Raw genomic sequence first — 25,261 nt, forward strand, 5'->3', positions numbered from 1 at the left:
AACCTTCTCTTGGATTAGTCTATTCATGCTTCTAAAGCCGAATTCCACTCCAATTTCTCAGGGAGGTCTTGCTTGGTATCCCTCCCACCTACCGGAGCGAATTTCTACCGGGAGAAAGCTTTCCTTTCTCCCGCTCTCGCCTTGTGCACACTTCTATTGTTGCACACTGAATCCTGCAGTGCCGGCATGTGTTTGTATGTTTCTCCCACTAATGCGAGCCCATCCTAGGCAGGGGCTGGACACCCAGCATGACTCACTTTTGTTCTCTTGGAGTTAGCATAGTGTCAGGGCTTGTGGGCATCAGTAAGTGTTTGCTGAAACACTGAGCTGAGAAATTCATTATAAATGAATCCTTCCCTTGAGGGAGACAAAGGGAAACAAATAACTGTCAGGCAATGTAAACAATAAGGGAATAGTGACATCAACTCCAGGCATGGATTACCATCAGCCTGGAAACACCAATGAAGTCCATGAAAACACGTTTGTCATGCTTAGTTTCTGGTTTGCTTAATTGTTGGTTTTGCTCCTTCGTTTTATTTTATTTTATCATAAAGTTTAATAATGGTTCAGAAAAATTGAGTGAATAACTTTCTCTGAAAAAATATATTGACTTTGTATAGACCGCAGTTATTGGGGGGAGGGGCTGGTAGGTTAAATTACCCTACTTTCTATTCTGAAAATGATATTCCTAGAAAGTCCCGTTTCCAGTCTGAGTATAAAGATACATGTACCCAAAATGGCTGAGAATAAATACAACAGGAAATGCAAAAGCTGTAAAGCTAAGGGCATGCAAGAGAAAATCTCAGAAGTACCCAAAATGGTGACAAGGAATATTTGGCTGGAATTCGAGTTCTTTCTGTCATCTTTGTCTTTTGCTCCATGTTTCAGGATGTGTGTGAATTCAATGGAATTGAAATTCCCCTTTTTGTCCATAGGTGTTTTCTGTACAGCTCATCCACGTCCTCATCCATAAACTGATCGCCCATGGTTGTCAGCAGCTCTCTCAGGTAACCTTCACAAATGGTGCCAGTGGCTTCTTCATTAAGGCAAGCAAAAGCATTTCTAATGACATCTTCAGGATCTGTGCCATTCAACTTCCCACCAAGCATGGTGAGGAACATGGTGAAACTGATGGGCCCTGGAGCCTCATTCCTCCAGGGAGGAATCCACATACTCATCAGTTGGATTCTTCCCCAACGAAGCAAGCAGAGCGTGCAAATCTTCCTTGTCTGTGAAACCATCTCTGTTCCAATCAGTCATGTTAAAGGCCTCTTTGAACTCCTGAATCTGTGACTGGTCAAATGTAGCAAACACACTGGATGCTGTGCGCTGAGGGAGCTTCTTAGGGGTCTTGGTCTTTGCTCTTTTGCCTCGCTCTTTCACCCAGGCTGGAGTGCAGTGGTGTGATCTTGGCTCACTGCACCCTCCGCTTCTCAGGTTCAAGTGATTCTCCTGCCTCAGGCTCCTGAGTAGCTGGGATTACAGGCACACACCAGCACACCCAGCTAGTTTGTGTTTTTAGTAGAAATGAGGTTTCACCAAACATGGCCAGACTGGTCTCGAACTCCTGACCTCAAGTGATCCGCCCACCTCGGCCTCCCACAGTGCTGGAATTACAGGCATGAGCCCCCGGACCTGGCCCTCCTTAGTTGTTTAGTGGAAAGTACATTCACATGATTCAAAATTCAAAAGGTACAAAGTGATATTCATTAGTTTCTCCCTCCTGACCCCAAGCCCCCCAGTTTCGACACTTCCAGCAATCACTGTCAGCAGTCTCCTCTGTGCGCTAATATTACTGAGCAAATACACGCCTATCCTTTTTGTCTTTTTCCTGCACGCATTGTAGCACACCTTATTCTGCATCTGGTTTTTTCACAGTGTAACAGGAGTTCATTCCATGTTTAGACACAAAGAGCTTCCTTGTTCTCCGGTAAGGGTGCCATTGTTTTGCTGTAACATGATAAATTCTACTAGTCACTCTCTCTCTCTCTCTCTCTCTTGAACTCCTGACCTCAGGTGATCCACCTGCCTCAGCCTCCCAAAGTGCTAGGATTACAGGCATGAGCCACCACACCTGGACAAGTTCTGCTAGTCTCTTGTAGTGGACACAGGTTGTTAGCAATCTTTGGTAGCTATGAAAAAGTGCTAGGCTAGGGGCAGTGGCTTACGCCTGTAACCCCAGCACTCTGGGAAGCCGAGGCCAGTGGATCACCTGAGGTCGGGAGTTGGAGACCAGCCTGACCAACATGGAGAAACCTTGTCTCTACTAAAAATACACACATACACAAATTAGCCATCCATGGTGACCCATGCCTGTAATCCCAGCTACTCGGGAGGCTGAGGCAGAAGAATCACTTGAATCCAGGAGCCAAGATGGCACCATTGCCCTCCAGCTGGGGCAACACGAGTGAAACTCTACTTCAAAAAAAAAAAGTGCTGAAAGAAATAACCCTTGTACATATACCATTTCTCATATAAAAGTGTATCTGTGGAACAAAATCCTAGAGATGGAATTTCTGGACCAAAAGCATATCTAATTTCGGCAGAAATTGCTAATTTGCCCTCCATAGAAAGTTGTACCGATTTACACTCCACCAGTGGGCTATATGTGAGAACGCCTGTCCTTCCTCACTCTTGCCAGTGGTGTGTTAATAACCATTATTACCTTAGCCAATCAGATGGGTGAAAAATGGCATCCTAGTTTTAATTTTAATTTGCATTTCCCTTATTATGAGTAAAGTTAAGAATTATTTTTTATAGTACTTTCAGTTCTGGGATACGTGTACAGATCTTGCAGGATTGTTGCATAGGGACACACATGCCGTGGTGGTGTTTCCAATAGCATCTTTTTATATTGGAGGGGCAATTTGTACTTCCTTGTGTGTGAGCTGGCTATTCCATTTTTCTATTGAATTTTGGGCTTTTTCCCTTTCTTTCTTTCTTTCTTTCTTTCTTTCTTTCTTTCTTTCTTTCTTTCTTTCTTTCTTTCTTTTCTTTCTTTCTTTCTTTCCTCTTTCTTTCTTTTACAGGGTCCCACCATGTCACTGGACTGCAGTAGTGCAATCATAGCTCACTGCAACCTCTAACTCCTGGGTTCAAGTGATCCTCCTACCTCAGCCTCCCACGTAGCTGGGACTACAGATGTATGCCACCATGCCCAGCTCATTTTCTTAATGTTTGGTAGAGATGGGGTCTGGCTATGTTGCACCAGCTGGTCTCAAACTCCTCAACTCAAGCAATCCTCCTGCCTCAGCCTCCCAAAGCACTGGGATTACAGGCCTGAGCCACCACACCCAGCCTTGGTCTTTTTCTTATTAATTTCTAGGAACTATTTATATATTGGGAATATTAGCTTTCTTTCAGCTCAATTACTACTAAGAGGGGCCCAGTAACAACAATGTCCTTTTCACATCAGCTCCTTAGAGCCTAGATTTTGGCCTATAATATAATTCTCCACTGAAAGAAACCTGGAGCCTTGGAGGGTAGCTGATTTTGTGTTTGGGGTTAGGGTAAAACACATGATAAGCTTGGGAATACTGATGTTGCTAAAACGTAAGGGTGTTGCCGTAGCAGAATCTTACTAGAAAAAGATAGCTCTTTGAGGCCAGGCACAGTGGCACACGCCTGTAATCCCAGCACTTTGGGAGGCTGAGGCGGGAAGACCCCAAGGTCAGGAGTTCAAGAATAGCCTGATCAACATGGTGAAACTCCCCTCTACTAAAATTACAAAAATTAGCCAAGTTTGGTGGCGTTCACCTGTAATCCCAGCTACTCAGGAGGCTGAGACAAAAGAATCGCTTGAACCCGGTAGGTGAAGGTTGCAGTGAGCTGAGATCCACCGCACTCCAGCCTGGGTGACAGAGTGAGACAGTGTCAAAAAAAAAAAAAAGAGAAAGAAAGAAAGAGAAAGAAAGAAAGAAAGAAAGAAAGAAAGAAAGAAAGAAAGAAAGAAAGAAAGAAAAAGGATGGCTCTTTGAGAGAAACAACAAGCTTCAGAGCCCCAACCAGGTAGCAGTCTGCTGAGACGTCCAAGTCAGTAGCCTTGGTTGATCTGAAGATTGAGGATATTACACAATTTGGGCACGGGTAGGGTCTGATAAGATTTCAGTAACACAAGGAAACAAAAGAAATTTTTTAGCAAATTAGAAAATATTGCACACCTAGAAAAAATCACAAACAAGTAAAAACCAGTGAAGCAATAAATTAAATCCAGGATGCTGGTTTTTTTTAAATAGATTTAAGGATAATTACAGTAAGTCTTGTAATCACTGCATTTATGTTTACTTTGTGTAATGTTTAGAGTGTATTCAAAAGAGGCCAGGCACAGTGGCTCACACCTGTAATCCCAGCATTTTGGGAAACCCAGGTGGGCGGGTCACCCGAGGTCAGGAGTTCCAGATTAGCCTGGCCAACATGGTGAAACCCTGACTCTACCAAAAATACAAAAAGTTAGCCTGGTGTGGTGGCAGGCACCTGTAATCTCAGCTACTCGAGAAGCTGAGGCAGGAGAATTGCTGAACCTGGGAGGTGGAGGTTGCAGTGAGCCAAGATCGTGCCACTGCACTCCAGCCTGGGCAACAGAGTGAGACTTGGTCTCAAAAATAAACAAATAAATAAGTGTATTTCAAATAATCTTCATATTAAATTTGTAATTACAGTTTAAATTGTTGAAGGAAATTTAATGACATTTGCAACTAATCTTTGAATATTAAAACATGTTTCAAAATGTTGTTTGAATGTATATTTTTAATAAATCAAGCATTAAACACATGAATATTTGTGGGGTGTTCTCTACATGGACAAAACTATCCTTAAACATTAAAAACTCTTTCAGCAATGAGCATAAACTCTGTCAATGCTAAGTATGGGTAAATACTTGAAAAAATATTAGCAATAATTATCTCTAGGGAGTGGAGAGAAAGCATGGAAGGAATTTTTGTGTTTTAAACACTTTGGAATGTTTCTAAAATTTTTAAGGAAGCATGAGTTAATTTCAAACATTTTATCTTGAATAAAACACAAGGCTATAAATGCTATTATAAAAACATTAACTATAATCAAATGTGGTTATATAGGAAGCCCCAGGCTGGATGAGGTATCTCACACTTGTAATCCTAGCACTTTGAGAAGCTGAGGCGAGTGGATCAGGAGAACAGGAGTTCAAGACCAGCCTGGCCAACATAGTGAAATGCGATTTCTACTAAAAATACAAAAAATTAGCTGGGTGTGGAGGTGTGCACCTGTAATCCTAGCTACTTGGGAGGCTCAGGCATGAGAATTGCTTGCACTGGGAGGTAGAGGATGCAGTAAACTGAGTTAGCACCACTCCACTCCAGGAACCTGGGTAACAGTTCGAGATTCCATCTAAAAATAAAAGCCCCAAAACTCAAGTGTATGTTTCCTTCCCTCCTTCCTTCCTTCCTTCCTTCCTTCCTTCCTTCCTTCCTTCCTTCCTTCCTTCCTTCCTTCCTTCCTTCTCTCATTCTCTCTTTCTTTCAGATGGAATTTCCCTCTTGTTGCTTAGGCTGGAGTGCAATGGCAGGATCATAGCTCACTGCAACTTCTTGGGTTCAAGTGATTCTCCTGAGTCTCAACCTCCTGAGTACCTGGGATTATAGGTGCCTGCCAGTACACTGGGCTAATTTTGGGTATTTTATTGGAGACTGGGTTTCATCTTGTTCACCAGGCTGGTCTCGAACTATTGACTTTGTCTTTACTAAAAATACAAAATTTGCCAGTCGTGATAGCCCATGCATGTAATTCCAGCTACTTGGGAGGCTGAGACAGGAGAATTGCTTGAACCCGGGAGTCAGATATTTATTTGGGTAAGCCGAGATCACACCATTGCACTCCAGCCTTGGCAACAAGAGTGAGACTCCATCTCAAAAAAAAAAAAAAAAAAATAGCCAGGTGTGGTGGTGCATGCCTATAATCCTAGCTACTCAGTAGGCCGAGGCAGGAGAATCACTTGAACCTCGGAGGTGGAGGTTGCAGTGACCCAAGATTGCACCACCGCAGCCTGGGTGACAGAGTGAAACTCCATCTCAAAAAAAAAAAAAAAAAAAGAAAAGGAGAAGAGGAGTTGTATTCAGGAAGTATACTTAGGGTAACACACTTGAGAAATCTCATGTATACATGGACTTGATTTAGATGATGAAATTCTAGACTCTGGGGATGCTGCAATGGGATTAGATTTTGGGATGGCTTGAGAGGGGGTGAGTGTATTTTGCATGTGGAAGAAATGTAAATCACTTGGGGTCAGAGGGCACACTGGTGGTGGCCATTCTTTAAAATGTCCCCCAGTGATTCCTACCTCCTGATATGCATGCCTTTGCGTAGTCTCCTAAATTGTATCTGGGTTGGTCTGCAAAGCCAGTGCAGTATGAAATGATGTGTGCGACTTCCAAAGCTAGGTCCTAAAACACACTGGGTTTCCTTCTTCTCCCTCCCCACTCTCTCTCTTTCTTGTGCTGCTTTCTATGGGAGAAATCAGCTACTATGTCGTGGGGTCACTCAAGAAACTCTATGGAGAGGTCCACACGGCAAGGAACTGAGCATTTCTGCTATGAGCCAGAGAGGAACTGAGACTTCCAACTAACAGCCATGTGGGAGAGCCATCTTGGAAACAGGTCCTCCTGGTTAAGACTTCGGATGACTATGGCCAACATCTTAACTGAAACCTCATAAGGCACTTGAACTAGAACCAACTGCCTCCCAAAACAAGGTACGTTAAGGTAATGGGTGTTTTCTTGTTTTGTTCTGTTTTTGAGACATGGTCTTGCTCTGTCACCCATGCTGGAGTGTAGTGGCACAGTCACAGCTTACTGCAGCCCCCACCTCCCAGGTTCAAGTTCTCTTCCCACCCCAGCTGAAATTATGGAACTACCAGGATCATAAAAATATATGTTTCAACTGGGTGCAGTGGCTCATACCTGTAATCCCAGCATTTTGGGAGGCTGAGGTGAGAGGATCACTTGAGCTCAGGAGACCAGCCTGACCAACATAGTGAGATTCTGTCTCCACAAAAATAAAAATAGGTCAGGGGCAGTGGCTCACACCTGTAATCCCAACACTTTGGGAGGCTGAGACAGGTGGATCAACTGAGGCTAGGAATTTGAGACCAGCCTGACCAACGTGGTGAAACTACGTCTCTACTAAAAATACAAAAATTTTCCGGGTGTGGTGGCTCGGGCCTATAATCCCAGCTACTTGGAAGGCTGAGGCACAAGAATCACTTGAACCCAGGAGGTGGAGGTTTCAGTGAGCTGAGATTGTGCCACTGCGCTCCAGCCTGGGTGACACAGAGAGACCTTGTCTCAAAAACAAAAACAAAAACAAAAAGTTGTGTAACTACACAAATCAGCCTTATAGCCTTCAAGGCATGAATGGACACACAATCTCAAATTGAATGTTCAGACATTCTATAAGCAATAAGTAAGCCACACATAGATCATTCCATGAACCTAACAGAGACACTGAACCTGAGTAATTCCCTGCTGAGATAATTGGTGGCAGAAGACCTCAACCTCTGGTGTTTATCAGGTTCTAGAAACATCCCATTTAGTAAGAGGGTAGAATCTCAGGAAGTGTATGTGATGTGCTTGAAATTAATCTGCCTCCACTCCATTCCTTCTGCTGAGATAAGATTCCCTGGAGTCTGATTTAGGTGCCAAAAGGCACACTCTTAAACCTCTGGGTAAGATCACTTGCTACCAGAAACTAGAGATATTGACATTCTCAGTGGGTACAGAGGACTGGGACTGAACAAAAGGATTTGGAACTATGGTCAGAACATGTCACCGAAGGCCAGACATGGTGGCTTATGCCCTTAATCCCAGCACATTGGGAGGCCAAGGCAGGCAAATCACCAGAGGTCAGGAGTTCAAGACCAGCCTGGCCAATATGGTGAAACGTCGTCTCTACTAAAAATACAAACATTGGCAAGTCATGATGGCTCATGCCTGTAACCCCAGCTACTTGGGAGGCTGAGGCAGGAGAATGGCTTGAACCCAGGAGGCAGAGTTTGCAGTGAGCCAAGATTGGGCTGCTGTACTCTAGCCTGGGCGACAGAGCGAGACTTTGTCTCAAAACAAAAGAAAGAAAGAAAGAAGGAAAGAAAGGAAGAAAGAGAAAAGAAAGAAAGAAGGAAGGAAGGAGGGAAGAAAAGAAAGAACATGTCAGTAAAGTGTGGGCCTGAGGGAGAGAAGCAGAAGATTAAGGGAATTCTTTTCTGACCAATGTTAGAAACTGTAGTTGACTTCCAAGCTGTCAATGCCTTCAACTCTGCAATTGCCCAACAAGTCTCAGAAAGACACAGGGTTTGGACACCAGATTTCAGCTAACATTATCCCACAGGCAGAAGGAAAAAACACTCTGCCCCTGTGGATTAAGGCTGGAGGAGCCTTAGATGAACAAAACCACCAGATAATATGGAATGCAGTTTGGAAAACTAGGGTGAGTTAGAAGAAGACAGTAATTTATAGAGGAGCTTCACTGGGAAAATTCAGACTTCAAAATTACCTGAAGGTCTTCCTGAATTCACACAAGAGAGGGAGAGGACATCTGCTATATTAGAAGATAAAATAAAACAACAGAGTTGGTGCAGGAGGAACCACCTCATATTTTGGAGCAGAAATGAATGTGAACCTGGCTCAGCCTCTAAGGGCAAATTCTCAACCAGCAAGATCTTGGGGAGTGGGGTTGAGTAGGTCTCTCCTGGTTTCCTAGGAGCCAGCTGATTGGAAGCTGTTGGCAGGGAGAAGCAGAGCAGCATCTATGATGGGTTAGGGGTGCATATTTGGCCTTCTCTGGTTGGCTCTAAGTGGAAGTGGAGACAAAAATGAAGAAATATGACAGTTACTGACCAAGTCCTGACTGTTATGGGCCAATTGCTGTAGGGGATGTTTGGCTTCCTGTGTGGGAAGGAGTGTGGTTTGACTTGCCAGGCTGGTTGTTAAAGAGGTTGTAGGACAGAGGTCTGTTTTTTATGTGATTCTGGCCACTGTCCTTTTGCATATTCAGTCTCTCACTAGCGACACGACTGTTCCAGCTTCTCTGTACCCTCACCAGTACTTGGTACTGTTCATTTGTGGAAGCAAGGGATGGTTTGTGGGGGAGTTAGGAGGGATTAGCCATTCTAATAGGTAAGCAGTGGTACGCCATTATGGTTTTAATTTATATTTTGCTAATGACTAATTATGCCAAGCATCTTTTCAAGTGTTTATTTGGCATTTGTATAACCACTCTGGGAAGTATCTATTCAAACTTCGGCCAATGCTGTTTTCTCATTGTTGAGTTTTGAGAGTTCTTTCTGTGTTTGTGGAACAACTCCAGCTTGGATACTAAGGAGCCGTACTGACTTTTTTTTTTTTTTTTGGAGACAGAGTCTCTTTCTGTTGCCCAGGCAGGAGTGCAGTGGTGCAATCTTGACCCGCTGCAACCTCCGCCTCCTGGGTTCAAGCAATTCTCCTGCCTCAGCCTCCCGAGTAGCTGGAATTACAGGCCTATACCACCACACCCTGGGTAATTTTTACATTTCCAGTAGAGATGGGGTTTCACTGTGTTGGCCAGGCTGGTCTCCTGTTGTCAAGTGATCCACCCACCTTGGCTTCCCAAAGTGCTAGGATTATAGGCGTGAGCCACTGTGCCCAGCTTCATGTAGACTTTTGATCAGCCACAGTTCAAGGAGCTTCTGAGGTTTCCAGTTTATGTATTATTACTTGTGTAAGAGCAAGTACTTACCATCAATCCTGCCCTTCAGCAGTTGTCCTATATATCCCTTCTGAAGCACATACCCTTTCCCATAATATATAAGGCCTGGGCCTAGGGAGTATTGGTGCAGGGATCTACCATCTTGTCTCACCACCACCTGAGACACAGATGTAGCTTCTGTTCCTAAGTTTCTATTAAATGTTTCTTTCTGAGAAACTAAATATATCAGCCTCTTTATTCAGTCTCTCTGCTCTCTTGGACTTTTGCAGATAGGTTTGCATAAGCCTGCCCAGTGTGGAGCACCGTTTTACATATTAAGTCCTTTTTTTTTTTTTTTGAGATGGAGTCTCACTCAATCACCCAGGGTGGAGTGCAGTGGCACAATCTCAGCTTATTGCAACTTCCGCCTCCCAGGTTCAAGCGGTTCTCCTGCCTCAGCCTCCCAAGTAGCTGGAATTACAGGCATGTGCCACCATACCTGGCTAATTTTTGTATTTTTAGTAGAGACAGGGTTTTGCCCTATTAGCCAGGCTGGTGGTCTCAAACTTCTGACCTCAGGGGATGTGCCCTCCTCAGCCTCCCAAAGTGCTGGGATTACAGGCATGAGCCACTGTGTCCCACCAGATATTAAGTCCTCTGAAAGATATGATTGGCAAATATTTTCTCCCCACAAGCAACATCTCAGAGAGTAAAGGTGTCTTTTTATGTCTAAGCAGTAGTGTCTTTAGCAGAGGAGAAGTTTTTAATTATGTTGAAGTACAATAGTCAATTTTTTTCTGATACAGATTGTGTTTTGCCTATGACTGACAAAAGATTGTAAAGAGTCTCTTCTGTTTTCTTTAGAAGGTTTATAATTTCACATTTTATATTTAAGTTTGTGATCCATTCTGAGTTAAATTTTGTATGACATGTGAAGAACGGGTCATGTTCATTTTTTGCATATGAATACCCATATGCAAATATTGTTTTAGCACCATTTCTTGATTCCTCCATTGAATCGCCTTTGCATCCTTGCCAAAAATCAGTTCACCATTTCTATGTCTATGTTTGGACTCTTTTGCTCCATCATCTATGTGTTTATCATTCTACCAATACTACACTGACTTGATTACTGTAGTTTTATAAGTACTGAAATCAGGTTGTACTAGACTTAAAACTTTGTTCTTCATTTCCAAAATGATTTTAGCTATTCCATTACCTTCTATATGTGTTTTTTGCTATAAATTTTGCCATCAGCTTATTGATATTGATAAAAATTATCAAGAAAAATTTCTACTACTTTTTGGCCGGGTACAGTGGCTCATGCCTATAATCCCAGCACTTTGGGAAGCTGAGGCAGGAAGGTCACTTGAGCTCAAGAGTTTGAGACCAGCCAGGCCAACATGGTGAAACCCTGTACTACTAAAAATATAAAAATTAGCTGGGTGTGGTGGCAGGTGCCTGTAATCCCAGCTACTTGGGAGGCTGAGGCAGGAGAATCACTTGAACCTGGGAGGCAGAGGTTGCAGTGAGCTGAGATCATGCCACTGCACTCAAGCCTGGGCAACAGAGCCAGAATCTGTCTCAAAAAGAAAAAAAAAAAATCAAACTTTAAACAAAAAAATCAGGATTGCATTGAATCTATAAACATTTTTTCTAATTGACATTTAACAATATTGAGTGTTTCAATCCATGAATAAGGTATATCTCTCCATTTCTTTAGTCTGCTTTGATTTCCTTTATTAGTATTTTCTTGTTTCCAGCACACAGATCAGGTATGTATGTTGTTAGATGTCATTCCACCGTCTACTGGCTTCTTTGCTTCTATGGAAAATCCACAGTCCTTCAGATGGTTGCTTCCCTATTATGTAATTTGTCATTTTTCTCTGCTGCATGTAAAGTGAGACTTTAAAGAGGATTTTTTATTTTCTTCTAGTTTTTGGCTTTTAATAATTTGCTTCTTGTCTGGGCTTGATTTTGTTAAGTTTGTTTATATAGAGTTTGCTGAGATCCTTTATTTCTTTTTGAAATAGTCTTGCTCTGTCACTCAGGCTAGAATGTAGGCTACAGCTCACTGCAGCCTCAAACACCTGGCCTCAAGAGATCCTCCCATCTCAGCCTCCCAGGTTGTGAGGGCTGCGAACATACACCACCATGCCTGGCTATTTTTTTTTTAACTTTTTTTTGCAGAGACAGGATCTTGATTTGTTTCCCAGGTTTTCTTAAACTCTCCTAGTTTCAAGTAATTCTTTTACCTTGGCCTCCGAAAGTGCTAGAATTACAGGCATGAGCCACTGTGACCAACCCTAGTTCTTTTTCTTTTTCTCAGGTAGGTTTGTTCTGTCACCCAGGATAGAGTTCAGTGGCATAATCTTAGCTCACTGCAACCTCCACCTCCTGGGTAAAAGCAATTCTTCTGTCTCAGCTACCCAACTAGATAGGACTACAGGTGCACAACACCATATCTGATGAATTTTTGTGTTTTTAATAGCGATAGGGTTTCACTATATTGGTCAGGCTGTCTGGTCTTGAATCCCTGATCTCAGGTGATCCACCCACCTCGACCTCCCAAAGTGCTGGCATTACAGGCGTGAACCACTGGACTCGATCCCATAAAATTTTTATTGTCATTTTTTACTTTTCACTGAAAAGTGTACTAACATAATTGTATACACAAAGTTCAATAAAAGAAAAATTTCAGCCGATATGGTGGCTCACGCCTGTAAAAGACTGAGGTGAGAGGATCACAAGGTCAGGAGTTCGAGACCAGCCTGACCAACATGGTGAAATCCCGTATCTACTAAAAATACAAAAAATTAGCCAGGTGTGGTGGCAGGTGCCTGTAATCCCAGCTACTCAGGAGGTTTAGGCAGGAGAATCACTTGAACCTGGGAGGCAGAGGTTGCAGTGAGCAGAGATTGTGCCACTGCACTCCAGCCTGGGCAACAAGAGCAAAAAAAAAAAAAAAATTTTACTGTCATCAATTATTTTTTAGCCTCAATTATTAAAATTATTATTTGCATTTCATGATAAAATAAATAAAATATAAGGATTTAACAGTAATATGCATTGAGTGTCGAATAAGCTAGGTACACGTCTACCTCTTAATTTTGTTTGTAGTAAGGATAGCGTCTGTGCTTAAAACTTGACCTTAGACATTGTGACAGATTGTTTATTCAAAATATGGTGGCCTCAACATGTCCCCTCCCACAGAGTCTTCTTAGAATGCAACATTGACTTCCCTCTGATTGAGTGGTACACTCTGTGTTCAATCTCCTTGCTCCTGAGTGACCCTGTGACTGCCTCGAGACTTACAGCACAGAAGTAATAGCCTGCGCCTTCCAAGGCTATGCCACAGGAATTCCATGTTCTCCCTTCCACCTCATTCTCTCAGAATCAAGCCACCATGCCATGAGAAACTGGAAGCCACAAGGCAGTGCCATATGTAAGTGTTCTAGCTGAGAGTCAACATTAACCACACACGTGGGAGTAAGAAAGCCTTCAGAGGACTACAGATGTGGTCACAACCTAACTATAATCACATGAGAGGTTGGGTGCGGTGGCTCAGGCCTGTCATCCCAGCACTTTGGAAGGCTGAGGTGGGAGGATCATGAAGTCAAGAGTTCAAGACCAGCCTGACCAACACGCGAAACCCTGTCTCTACTAAAAATGCAAAAAAATTAGCCAGGCATGGTGGCATCCCCCTGTAATCCCAGCTATTTGGGAAGCTGAGGTAGGGAAATTACTTGAACCAGGTAGGTGGAGGTTGCAGTGAGCTGAGATCATGCCACTGCACTCTATCCAGGGTGACAGAGTCAGATTCTGTCTCAAAACAAAAAAAAATTAGTATTTTAAACTTCCAAATTTTATAGTGATTTGTTACTAGCAATAGATACCAGAACATATTTGGTACTAGGTGTGAGATGTTGCTGAAACAAACATTTAAAGCATTACAGCTGGGTACAGTGGCTCATGCCTGTAATCCTAGCACTTTGGGAGGCTGAGGTGGGAGAATCACCTGAGGTCAGGAGTTCAAGACCAGCATAGCCAAGATGGTGAAATCCTGTCTCTAATAAAAATACAAAAAATAGCCAGGTGTAGTGAGTGCCTGTAATCCCAGCTACTTGGGAGGCTGAGGCAGGAGAATTGCTTGAGCCTGGGAGGTGGAGGTTGCAGTGAGCTGAGACTGCACCACTGAACTCCAGCCTGGGCAACAGAGTGAGACTCCATATCATAAAAAAAAAAAAGAAAAAGAAAATAAGAATTTATGCTGTAATTTTGCAATGATAGAAAATGTTTTCTCAGAAGAAAATGTAACAGGATAAAGGAGTAAAAGCTCTTCTTTTGGTAGTTGAGAGACCTCTTCTTAGAGAACTACTTATGAAGGTGCACTGAAACTATAAGATTTGTAAAGAATTCTTAAGAGAAACGTTCAGCCTGGCGTGGTGCCTCCCATCTGTAATCCCAGCACTGTAGGGGGCCAAGGTGGGAGGATTGCTTGAGGTCAGGAGTTCAGGACTAGTCTGGGCAACATAGCAAAACGCTGAATGATAAAAAAATTGGCCAGACATGGTATAGCCTATAGTCCCAGCTACTCAGGAGACTGAGATGGGAAGATTGCTTGAGCCCAGGAGGTCAAGGCTAGGGTGAGCTGGGATTGCACCACTGAACCCCAGCCTGGGCAACAGAGTGAGACCCTGCCTCAAAAAAACATAAAGGAAAAAAGAAAAGAAAAGAAAAGAAAAGCTTTGCACATGCCCAAACCTTAGAATTTCATGAGGCAGTTCAAGGAAATAAAACCTATGTAGTATTTCTAGGAGGTTCATCAAAACACTAGGCTACATAGAGACACCCAAAATCAAAAAACAGATGATTAAATTAATATTTAATGATAGAAAAGTTGTTGACATCTTCCCTCTTACCTTTTTTAGTTAGAAACATGCATTTATTGTTTGAAATTCAAGATACTAATTTTAGCTCAAAATCTTTTAAAATCAAAGATAGTTGACTGTTCAGGATGTCTCATCCTGACAAGCTGAGTCAAAGCTGATACCTGATGGTTGGGTCTTGACAAGCAGAGAGAAAAGACTGTAAAAAGAAAATGACCTGACACTGTATTTCATTACAGAGGACAATCTGATTTTTAAAAGTTGGCACACATTTTTTAAAAAAATTCAGGCACCAGCCAAAAAAAAGCATAGCTTTTCTTTTTAATCGATGGGTAAAATTTGGCTTAATGACATAAAAACTTTTAGGATCATGCAAATATTCCTGGCCCACCTTCAAGACAAAATGAAATTCATCTGGAGTTCAAAAATGTGGAAAACCTGAAATGCAGCAAAAGCCTGGCTTCCTTAGTCTGGTTCGGGCAGAAATGTGTCCAGTGGATTCAGAGAATACTCCTTAGAAGAGAAGAAGTGACCATTCATCAGGCCAGGCATGGTGGCTCATGCCTGTAATCCTGGCCAACATGGTGAAACCCCATTTCTACTAAAAATGCGAAAAAATTAGCTTGGCCTCATGGTGGAGCTGGGTGTGGTGGTGGGAATCTGTAGTCCCAGCTACTTGGGAGGCTGAGGCAAGAGAATCGCTTGAACTCAGGAGGTGGAGGTTGCAGTGAGCCAAGATCGTGCCATGGCACTCCAGTCTGGCGACAGAGTCACCAGTCACACTCCAACTCAGAAAAAAAAAAAAGTGATGATTTGTCATTCGATTGTGCTTCAGACTTGCTGCAGCTCCCCATTGGGCTTCTGTGGTTGGCTAATTCTGAAAAACTGAGGCCAACTAGGACCCCAGCTTCCCAAGGCTCTACATGCTTTTCCTGTCAACGATCACATGGGATTTTCCAAGGGAACGTACCATAAAAGCTGATTTGTCGGCCGGGCGCGGTGGCTCACGCCTGTAATCCCGGAATTTTGGGAGGCCGAGGCGGGTGGATCATGAGGGCAAGAGATTGAGATCAGACTGGCCAACATGGTGAAACCCCGTCTCTACTAAAAACTCAAAAAAATTAGCTGGGCTTGGTGGCGCGTGCCTGTAATCCCAGCTACTCAGGAGGCTAAGGCAGGAGAATTGCCTGAACCCAGGAGGCGGAGGTTGCAGTGAGCCGAGGTCGCGCCATTGCACTCCAGCCTGGTGCCTGGTGATGGAGTGAGACTCTGTCTCAAACAAACAAACAAACAAACACACACACACAAAAACTGAGATGTCATTGGCTGCAAAGATGGAAATGGCTCCAGCCTTGATCTAAATACACTGCCTATCATCTAGGTGAAGCTGAGGCCGATGATGTGAATTCAAGAACTCCAGAATTCTTATTAAATCCCAAGTCTGTGATATGGGTGTAAAGTCTAAAACATGGTTATACAAGAAAAATGCCTTGTGGAAAATTTCTGGATAATTTGAAATTAGGAGCAACAATGGTTAGAGTAGGTAAATCAATCAGCATTAGTACATTTATGTTTACAGAGATAGAGATTGGCTAAAATATTAAATACCACAAAGCCAAAGAATGAAGCAGGTAGGATGAATTTCACCTGGATTTTGTGTTCCTTTGTCTTGAAATAAGTGATTAAACAGAGAAAAATTCAATGAATTCGATTTCTTTTCTGTCTGACTCTAATGAAGAAAACTTGTGTGTATTATGTATGCACATGTAATGTGTGTATAATGTGTGTGTGTGGGTGTGTCTGACTTGGAAAGAAATATGGTTTTTTGGAAACTGCAGAGCCTGAGAAGAGTTGGCAACTGAAAGATTTTCTAGTGAAATTCCAAGTGATATAGTGTCATTTGAAAATGATACTTAATCCTGCAAACAACTTCCATGGAATTAGTTGTTTTCAGTTCAGTTGGTTCACTTTGGACTTCAAAGTGAAGGATGATGTAAGAAGCTTGGACCATGCAAACCCACCCATGACTTGCAAATGTGTGTGGAATTTTGGAAACATCTCAGATTCAATATAAGGTAAACTGGGCCTTAGATGCCAAGATAAGATTAAGAAAAGCAAAACACTTGTAAATGTTCTAACTGAAGATGGAGTATGCTAACAGACAGAGGAGGCTGCAGAGCAAGAGTGTGCTGGGTCAAGCATTCACCAGGATATCTGACAAATGTCGCCACCTGAAATGCCTGTGTGGAGAGCGATGGGGAAGAGCCTTTGCAACTCTCTCCCGGTAGCGAAGGGTAGGCTGTGGCTCAACGATGGGTCAAGGAATAGGGTTTTGTGGAGGTCCCTCCAGCCTGCCTCAAGCACGGAACACACAATACATAAAATCAATACGTGGAAGATTGGCACCTGCCATTTTTTATTCCCAAGATGATACATCCATCCATTCCACACTATGCCTGAGAAAGCTGTTTTCTGTAACCAGGGTGAGGGCACTAGCTCTCAGTCCAAAGAGATATTGCAGATGCTCTGGATTAAAGAACAAAAGGTGGGGGGAGTGGGCAGGGCACAGTGGCTAACACCTGTCATCCCAGCACTTTGGGAGGCTGAGGTGGAGAAGATCACAAAGTCAGGAGTTGAAGACCATCCTGGCCAATACGATGAAACCTTGTCACTACTAAAAATACAAAAATGAGCAGGTTGTGGTGGTGGGTTTTTGTAGTCCCAGCTACTCTGGGGACTGAAGCAAGAGAATCACTCAAATCCAAGAGGCAGAGGTTGCAGTGAGTGGAGATCGCACAACTGCACACCACCCTGGTGACAGAGGGAGACTCCATCTTGGAAAAAATGAAAGAAAGAAAATGATGAAAATTGGATGCCTTGAAGGGCAGGGCTGGGGTTTCGAGACCAGGCCAGTTCCTGATGCGGTGTTACCGAGTGAAAGGGCCCACTGCCCAATGTATCAGAAGCCAATACTACAGCACCAGTGTTTTGAGATAATGAAAACAGATCGACCCACAAGGAGACAGAAGTCCAGCTCAAATATATCCCCCTGTGCCAGCTTTTAGGCAGTGTCTTTATTAGAAAATGTTTAGTGAGTGGATTCTGAGATTAGGAGGTGATTGGTGGAAGGAAAGGAGAGGACTTCATGCCTCCTCCTGGGTCATGGGTACAAATTTGGGGGGCATTAGTGTGAAACTTGTGATGGAAAGGTGGTAATGTCAGCGAGCTCATTCTGCAGACTCTAGCTGGTCATGTTGGGTCCAACTGATTTCAGCCAGTTTTTTTTAATCTCATGAGCAGAGGAAGTTTCAGCATTTCAGCAAGATGTTTCTTTTCTTATCTGCCATCCTGCAAGCTTAAGAATTTCTGTTAGTCATTGGCTTCTTTCTCTTTGGGGCTTGGTTTCAACACATTCTTGAAAAAGCTCAGAAATCGAGGCACCAATTACTTACCTCTGAAGGCACAGAGTAGGACTGGACATAGCAAATCAGCTGAAAATCGCTAAAGGCAGCAGTTGGAGCCCCAGATCTCTTTCTTCAATCTGCACAGCCAAGAAATTACATCTGTCTAACCCTGGGGGAATATAAGATCATTTTCTGGGGAAACCAGGCACAGCTGAGAGCCAGGTTGCAGTTCTATGCTGAAAACAACAGTGGCCAGGGAGATTGTCCCTGCTCCCACACACTCAAGCTTCCTGGACACCAGCAGCCTGGCTTACACCAGAGATGAGAGACCTGGGGAACCTGAGCATGACCAAGATACATGGCCCACAGATGCTGGCATCTGGCATCCCATCACCCCCAGCAATGTCCTCTAGTCAAAAAGTTCAACTAATGCACACAAAGTTTCCAATGAGCTCACAGTTCCTTACTTTAAATCTGACAGCCAAGCATCACCAGATACTCAAGGAAAGCTCCCACTGTGAAGTAAAGAGATCAGACAGAAAGGGAACTTGGAGAGAAGAGAGATAAGAGGGTGCAGAGGAAAACTTTAAAAAAATATTATCATGGCTGGGTGTGGTGGCTCTCGCCTGTAATCCCAGCACTTTGAGAGGCTGAGGTCAGGAATTTGAGACTAGCCTGACCAACATGGAAAAACTCCATCTCTATTAAAAAAAAAAAGAAAAAAAATTAGCCCAGCATGTTGGTGCATGCCTGTAATCCCAGCTACTTGGGAGGCTGAGGCAGGAGAGTCACTTGAACCTGGGAGGCAGAGGTTGCTGTAAACTGAGATCTTTCCATTGCACTTCAGCCTGGGCAACAAGAGCAAAACTCCATCTCAAAAAAAAAAAATTATCGTAACACACAAAGAAAGATAAGGGGAGATGCTGCAACCTTGAAGCAAGAACAGGAACCTACTTACCACAGCAACAAAAAGAGCATTCAGAGAATAAGGAATCTAAACTCTAAGCACTTGGAAATCAACATCAATAGCAGAAATTCAAATTTCAAAAGAAGGATTGGAGGAAAAGTTAATGAATCATCTCAGGAAGAAATATGAAGTAATAGAAAACAAGAGAGAAAAAGTAAGATTCGGAAATAAGTTCATAATTCAGCATCCAAATCAGAGAATTTCCTGAGTAAGAAAAATGGTGAGGAAGCATAGAACATAAAGAAGAACATTTTCTAGGTCTGAGGACATTATTAGTTCCAGGTTGATACAACCCAGCACTTGCCAATAAAGGGAACATAAACAGACCTAGACCCAGGCCACCACTGTGCAATGTCAGCATGCTGGGACAAAGACCAAAACCCTAAAACTTCCAGAGAGAAAAAAACTGTTTACATGTGAGATGAGAAAATGAGCCAAAATGACATCAAACTTTGTTTTTTTAATAGAGAGTCCCACTCTTTGCCCAGCTGCCGTGTAGTGGCACAAACATGGCTCACTGCAGCCTCAACCTCCTGGGCTCAAGCCAGCCTCCTGCCTCAACCTCCTGAGTAGCTGGGACCATGGCATGACTCACCATGCTCAGATAATTTCTTAAGTTTTTGTAGAGATGAAATCTCACCATGTTGCCCAGACTGGTCTCAGACTCCTGTGCTCAGGCAATCCTCAGGCCTGGGCCTCCCAAGATGCTGGGATTATAGGCGTGAGCCACCAGGCCCATCATATTTCTTAATGGCAACATTGGAAAACAGAAGAAATGAGTAAATGTCAACAGAATTTTGAGGGAAAATAATTTCTGGTTCCTGTACCTGACCAAATTGTCAAACAAAGTGACGGTAAAGTTATTTTCAGAAATGCAGGAAGTAAACCACTTTACCTCCTACACACTAGTTCTTAGGAAGCTGTTGAAGGATGTAGTTCACTGAAATAAAGAAACAAACCAAGAAAGAGGAAGGCAGGGGATCCAGAAAACAGAAAGGCAAAGGGAATTGCCAAGGATGGTGAGACATTCAGAATAAAATACCAGGAACCATCTCCAGAGTGGAGCAGGAGGTACATCTCCAAGAATATATATACAAACTTTTTTTTTTTGACACGGAGTCTTTCTCTGTTTCCCAGGCTGGAGTGCAATGGCACAATCTTGGCTCGCTGTAACCTCTGCCTCCCAGGTTCAAGCGATTCTCCTGCCTCAGCCTCCCCAGTAGCTGGGATTACAGGCACCTGACACCACACCTGGCTAATTTTTGTATTTTTAGTAGAGATGAGCTTTCACTATGTTGGTCAGGTTGGTCTCAAACTCCTGACCTCAGGTCATCCGCCCACCTCGACCTCCCAAAGTGCTGGGATGACAGGCATCAGCCACCACACCCAGCCAATGCAGATATATTTTTAAAGCTGTTGTAGAGATGTCACAACAATGATAAGGTACAGGAGATATGCACTTCCCCCTTAAATGCTCTCTGCTGTGTAGTTTAACTGACTGTTTTCTCCTACGCTCACCTGCAATGCCAAATACTAATGACACGGCTAAAACCAGACCCAAACTGTCTTTTCCCGATACTCGCTATGTAGTCCATTCCTGACTTCCTCATCCATTTCTTTTTTTTCCCACCACATAATAATTGAAATTGAATGTTTCAAAATAGTTTAGAAGGGAACACATATTGCTCTCAATAAAGGTCTTTTTCTTAAATTCAGTACTCTGTGTGGTTTAGCTCAAAACACTTCATATTTAAAACATGTGTACTGAAAAATACATTATAATATTTTATAAATGGTATTGACATTTAAAACCTTGAAAGTGTTTTTTTTCTCCAAGCACAGGAAAATAAAAACTCACTTCTGAGATAATGGCTACACAACAGACTAGATAAATTAAAAACAATTTTTTAAGAATCTATAAATTAATAAGCAGTTGAGGCTTTAAATGGGAAAACTGGTACTTAATTCTACTCACCATTATATTTAATTTGAATTTCAGAAAAATATAGAGCTCTACCAAAGTGCCATCTTTATACATGCTTTATTAAGTCTACCCACAAGTGCTAAAAGTCCACCGAAATGTATGTGATACAGAATATAAGTCAAGATCCTCCTCTCCCTGTTGGCTTAAAGAGTCAAAAAGAAATGTATTATTTACATTGAGATTATCTACTAGTGTGTAGAAAGTTTAAATTAGCTGCAAGAAATTTTATCTAGACTTGCACCTGCCAACTGCTACAAGCTGGTGTTTACTGGGCAGATTAATTATGAATATTTCTCTGTTCCTTTAAATATGATCAGGCAGATGCAGAAGTAAGTTGATGCTTCTGGTGAGTGCATTTCTTCCAAATGCCTCAGTTTAAAATGACTTTAAGGAATTCACAGCTGTCATGATGACATGATTCTCTGTGAGGAAGTCCTCAACTCTTTTCAAACAGTTTTTCTTTAGTTACTTTTGTCATTAGTTCTTTGGTTTTCTGCATTTCTCTTTTTAAGAAACGTGATCCACAGGAGATTCCAGTGAGATTTTCAGGCTCTCTCCTGCCCTCTGAAGCCTGCATATGACTTACATTTTGCATTATCTCCACAATTTCTTCTGACAATTTCTCAACTTTAGACAGCAAGATCACCAATTCATCACTGACTTTTGTTGTAGATTCTTTGCTTTCAATTAAACTGGGGTAATTCAATTTTTTTCTCTTTTCATTTGATAGTCCATTTTGGTACTCTTGTTCTTTAGAGCTTGTGGGAAAAGCAAACAGATTTTTGAAGGATCAAATGAATTTTCTTCTAACAGACCATCCAATTTCAGTGATCCTTTAACAGGCATTTCGAGATTCGGAGAAGCACCACTGTTGCTGAATAAAACGAAACACACCATAATAACCTACTGTACCTCCCAGATCTTGGAACATATCATAAAACCACAATGAATATATGTGCACACGCAAATCAATGGAATAGGACACAAGGCCGAGAAACAGATTCAAACACACACAGGAACTCAGAATATAATAAAAGTGGTGTTTCCAATCATGAAAGGGTGGATTATTTACTAACAGATACTTGGACAAAACTGTAAAGTTAGATTTGTACTTCATGCCTTACACTAAGATGAATAATTTCCAAATGGATGAAAGCTTTGCATGGAAATACTGAACCCATAAAAGTATTAGGATGATGGAAGCAATCATGCATTGTCAATGCTTATGAGCGTCATTGAAATGTCAGGAAGATGTGAGGATATTCCAACAATCTTCCAAGTCCTTTTAAAAATACTACCCCAAATCCAGGAGCTTTTAAGGAATAAATTCAACTAATGAAAATTAAATTTTCAGCATGGCAAAAATACAAACCCACTAAATGTCAAAAGACAAAAACAGGCTGCTAAAAATGCTTCTTTTATTACAAAGGGACAATGTTCCCAATATACAGGCTGTGAACCGAGAAAGCAACATCAGCTTAATAGGCAAAGGATATGGATATTTCACAAAAAAGGAAATTCAGAGTTTTTGTTTTGTTTTGTTTTTGAGACGGGGTCTCGCTTTGTCACCAGGCTGGAGTGCATTAATGCAATCTCGGCTCAGTGCAACCTCTGCCTCCCAGGTTCAAGTGATTCTCCCACCTTAGACTCCTGAGTAGCTGGGAATACAGGCGCCCACCATTATGCCCAGCTAATTTTTGTAGTTTTATGGAGATGGGGTGTCACCGTGTTGGCTGGGCTGGCAAAAAGATCTCGAGCCTATAAAAGGAGGCTCAAACTCTCTCCTAAGAATAATGTAAATTTAAACACACTGATGTGCCAATTTCCATTTAACATATTGGCAAAGATCACAACGTTAACTGTGAACACACTTTGGCAAAGGGTTGGGGAATCAGCCCTACTCCTGGTGGGAGCAAAAATGGATACAACATCCAAGCAAGAACCCAGCGTTTCTGTTGCTTGGAATTTATTCTTCCAATACTCACTTGTGTGAAAAGTTACATGTACGTACACACATGTGTAAACTATCCTAACATTCAGCCAGCCCTGTCCTCAGGCACACTTTGAAAGACTATTGAGGATCTGTGGATGTCCATATGCTCTTCGTATTTGTCTATTTTGTGACAGCAAAAGATAGAGTATCAACCTAAATGTTCATCCTCAGGGACTAGTTTAAAACCTTATGATATAATGAGATTCTAGCTGTCAAAGAGAATGAGGAAGCTCTGTATAAACAAATGGAATGATCTTCAAATTCTGTCAACTCCACCGTGAAAAGTTATTTAGAATCCAATCACTTCTCCAACGCCTTAGTCAAAGGCATCATTTCCTCTAGCTGAATCTGCTTGCTAGCTACCCTCACTCCCTTCTGTCTATTCATCAGGAGGAATCACATGGGTACTATGAAAACATAAGATATGTGACATCAATTTTCAGCTTAAACCCCTCCAGTGGCTTCCCACCTCACCAAATAGAAATCACAGGCCCTACCTCCCTGTGCCCCCACCCCCAGCCCTTCTCTCTCCCCTGTTGTCACTCTGACCTTATTCCCTTTTCAACCTCAGTGGCCTCCTTGCTTTCCTTGAACACAGGAAGAACGCTCCTGCTTCAGAATCTTTGCACTTGCTGTGCCTGGTCCCCAGACTCCACGTAGTTCTCTCTCCACTCTTGAGGGTCTTGAGCGTCTTTATTCAACATTGCCTACTGGGCAAGTGCTTCCTTGACCACCATACTTAAAATTTCACAAACACCCTCACGCAAATGTAGTAACATGGTAGACATGGGTGTTCTCGGTGTCATTCTTTCACCTGCTGTGAATGTTAGAAAATTAAAATATTGAAAACAGGCTGGGTGCAGTGGTACATGCCTATGATTCCAGCACTTTGGGAGGCCGAGGAAAGAGGATCACAAGGTCTGGAGTTTGAGACCAGCCTGGCCAACATGATGAAACCTCCTTGCTACTAAAAATACAAAAATTAGCTGGGCGTGGTGGTGTGCACCTGGCTACTCAGCTACTCAAGAGGCTGAACTCAGCTACTCAAGAATTGCTTGAACCCAGGAGTCGGAGGTTGCAGTGAGCAGAGATTGTGCCATTACACTCCAGTCTGGGGCAACACTCCTCTCTTGAAAAAAAAATTAAATTAAAAAATTTAATATATTGAAAATACACCCACACACCTATCCTTTTCCTTGCTTTATTTAACCGCTGTGCTCACCAGCAAATATAAATTTTACTTGTCTACTCCCCACCCCCAAAATATCTGGAATACAGATCCCACAAGGGCAGGGCAGAGTTCTGCATTTTGTTCACTGCTGTATCTCCAGCTTGTAAAGCACCACCTATCACTACCAACATGACATTCCTGGTTTTACTATAATCATATAGGATGTAACCATGGGGGACACTGGCTACAGGATACCTTGTCACCACTACCTCTCAGTACCACCTCTGCAACCACCTGTGTACCTTAGTTATTTCTAAGTATCTATACTGAGATGATGTCTTCTGTATACATACATATATACTTTTTTTTCTTTTGGGACAAAGTGCCACTCTGTCACCCAGGCTGGAGTGCAGGAGTGTGAACTTGGCTCACTGCAATGACTGCCTCCCTCCTGTCTCAGCCTCCCAAGTCACTGGGACTACAGGCGAGTGCCACCAAGCCAATTTTTGAATTTTTTTTTTTAAGTAGAGATGGGGTTTCACCATTTTGGTCAGGCTGGTCTTGAACTCCTGACCTCAGGTGGTCCACCCACCTTGGCCTCCCAAAGTGCTGAGATTACAGGTGTGAGCCACCACATCTGGCTGGTGTCTACTACATAATTGGTACTTAATAAATATCTGCTGAATAAGTCCCCATGACAGTGAAATTGATTATATTAAGTGATAATATACTACTATTTGCATTAAAAGAATCATATATATTTGTATATGCATGCAATATCTCCAGAAAAATATGTAAAAACTGATCATATTGGCCACTCTAGGCAGAAAATCTTGGTGGCTGAAGAGGGGTGAGACTAAATTTTGAACCATGTGGATGTGTTATCTATTCAGAATACAATTTAAATGAGAAAACATTCTGTTCTAGCCTCTTCCCCAGAATCAATGCCAATTTTACCTACCCACCATTCCCAGAAATCAGGTTCTTTCCCTTTTTGAGAAACCACTATTGCAGTTCTACACTTTGGCACCCTTGTCCTTGCAGAGATCCTTAAACCTTGCAGGGCCTTCTCCACCTGAAGAAGCTCCTCTTAACTCAGAGGAGGGAAGAAAAAAGCTCTAAGATGAGGGGTGCTGATGCTGGGATGCTGGTCTGAGAGCAAC

At 42.5% G+C, this 25,261-nt stretch overlaps 2 pseudogenes across 1 annotated transcript; both read right to left on the reverse strand.

Annotated features, from left to right (window-relative positions):
- Positions 1-531: 531 nt before the first annotated feature.
- On the reverse strand, positions 532-18,369 carry LOC128931978 (myosin regulatory light polypeptide 9 pseudogene; annotated as a pseudogene). Its single transcript, XR_013536260.1, has 3 exons — positions 18,298-18,369; positions 18,032-18,052; positions 532-1,473 (listed from the first exon to the last, which is right to left on the reverse strand). The product of XR_013536260.1 is annotated as a myosin regulatory light polypeptide 9 pseudogene (transcript).
- Positions 18,370-20,904: 2,535 nt separating this feature from the next.
- LOC118154074 (centromere protein R pseudogene) lies at positions 20,905-22,248 on the reverse strand (annotated as a pseudogene).
- Between the last annotated feature and the right edge of the window lie 3,013 nt (positions 22,249-25,261).

Source organism: Callithrix jacchus, chromosome 5, assembly GCF_049354715.1.
Source record: "Callithrix jacchus isolate 240 chromosome 5, calJac240_pri, whole genome shotgun sequence".
NCBI classification, from domain to species: domain Eukaryota; kingdom Metazoa; phylum Chordata; class Mammalia; order Primates; family Cebidae; genus Callithrix; species Callithrix jacchus.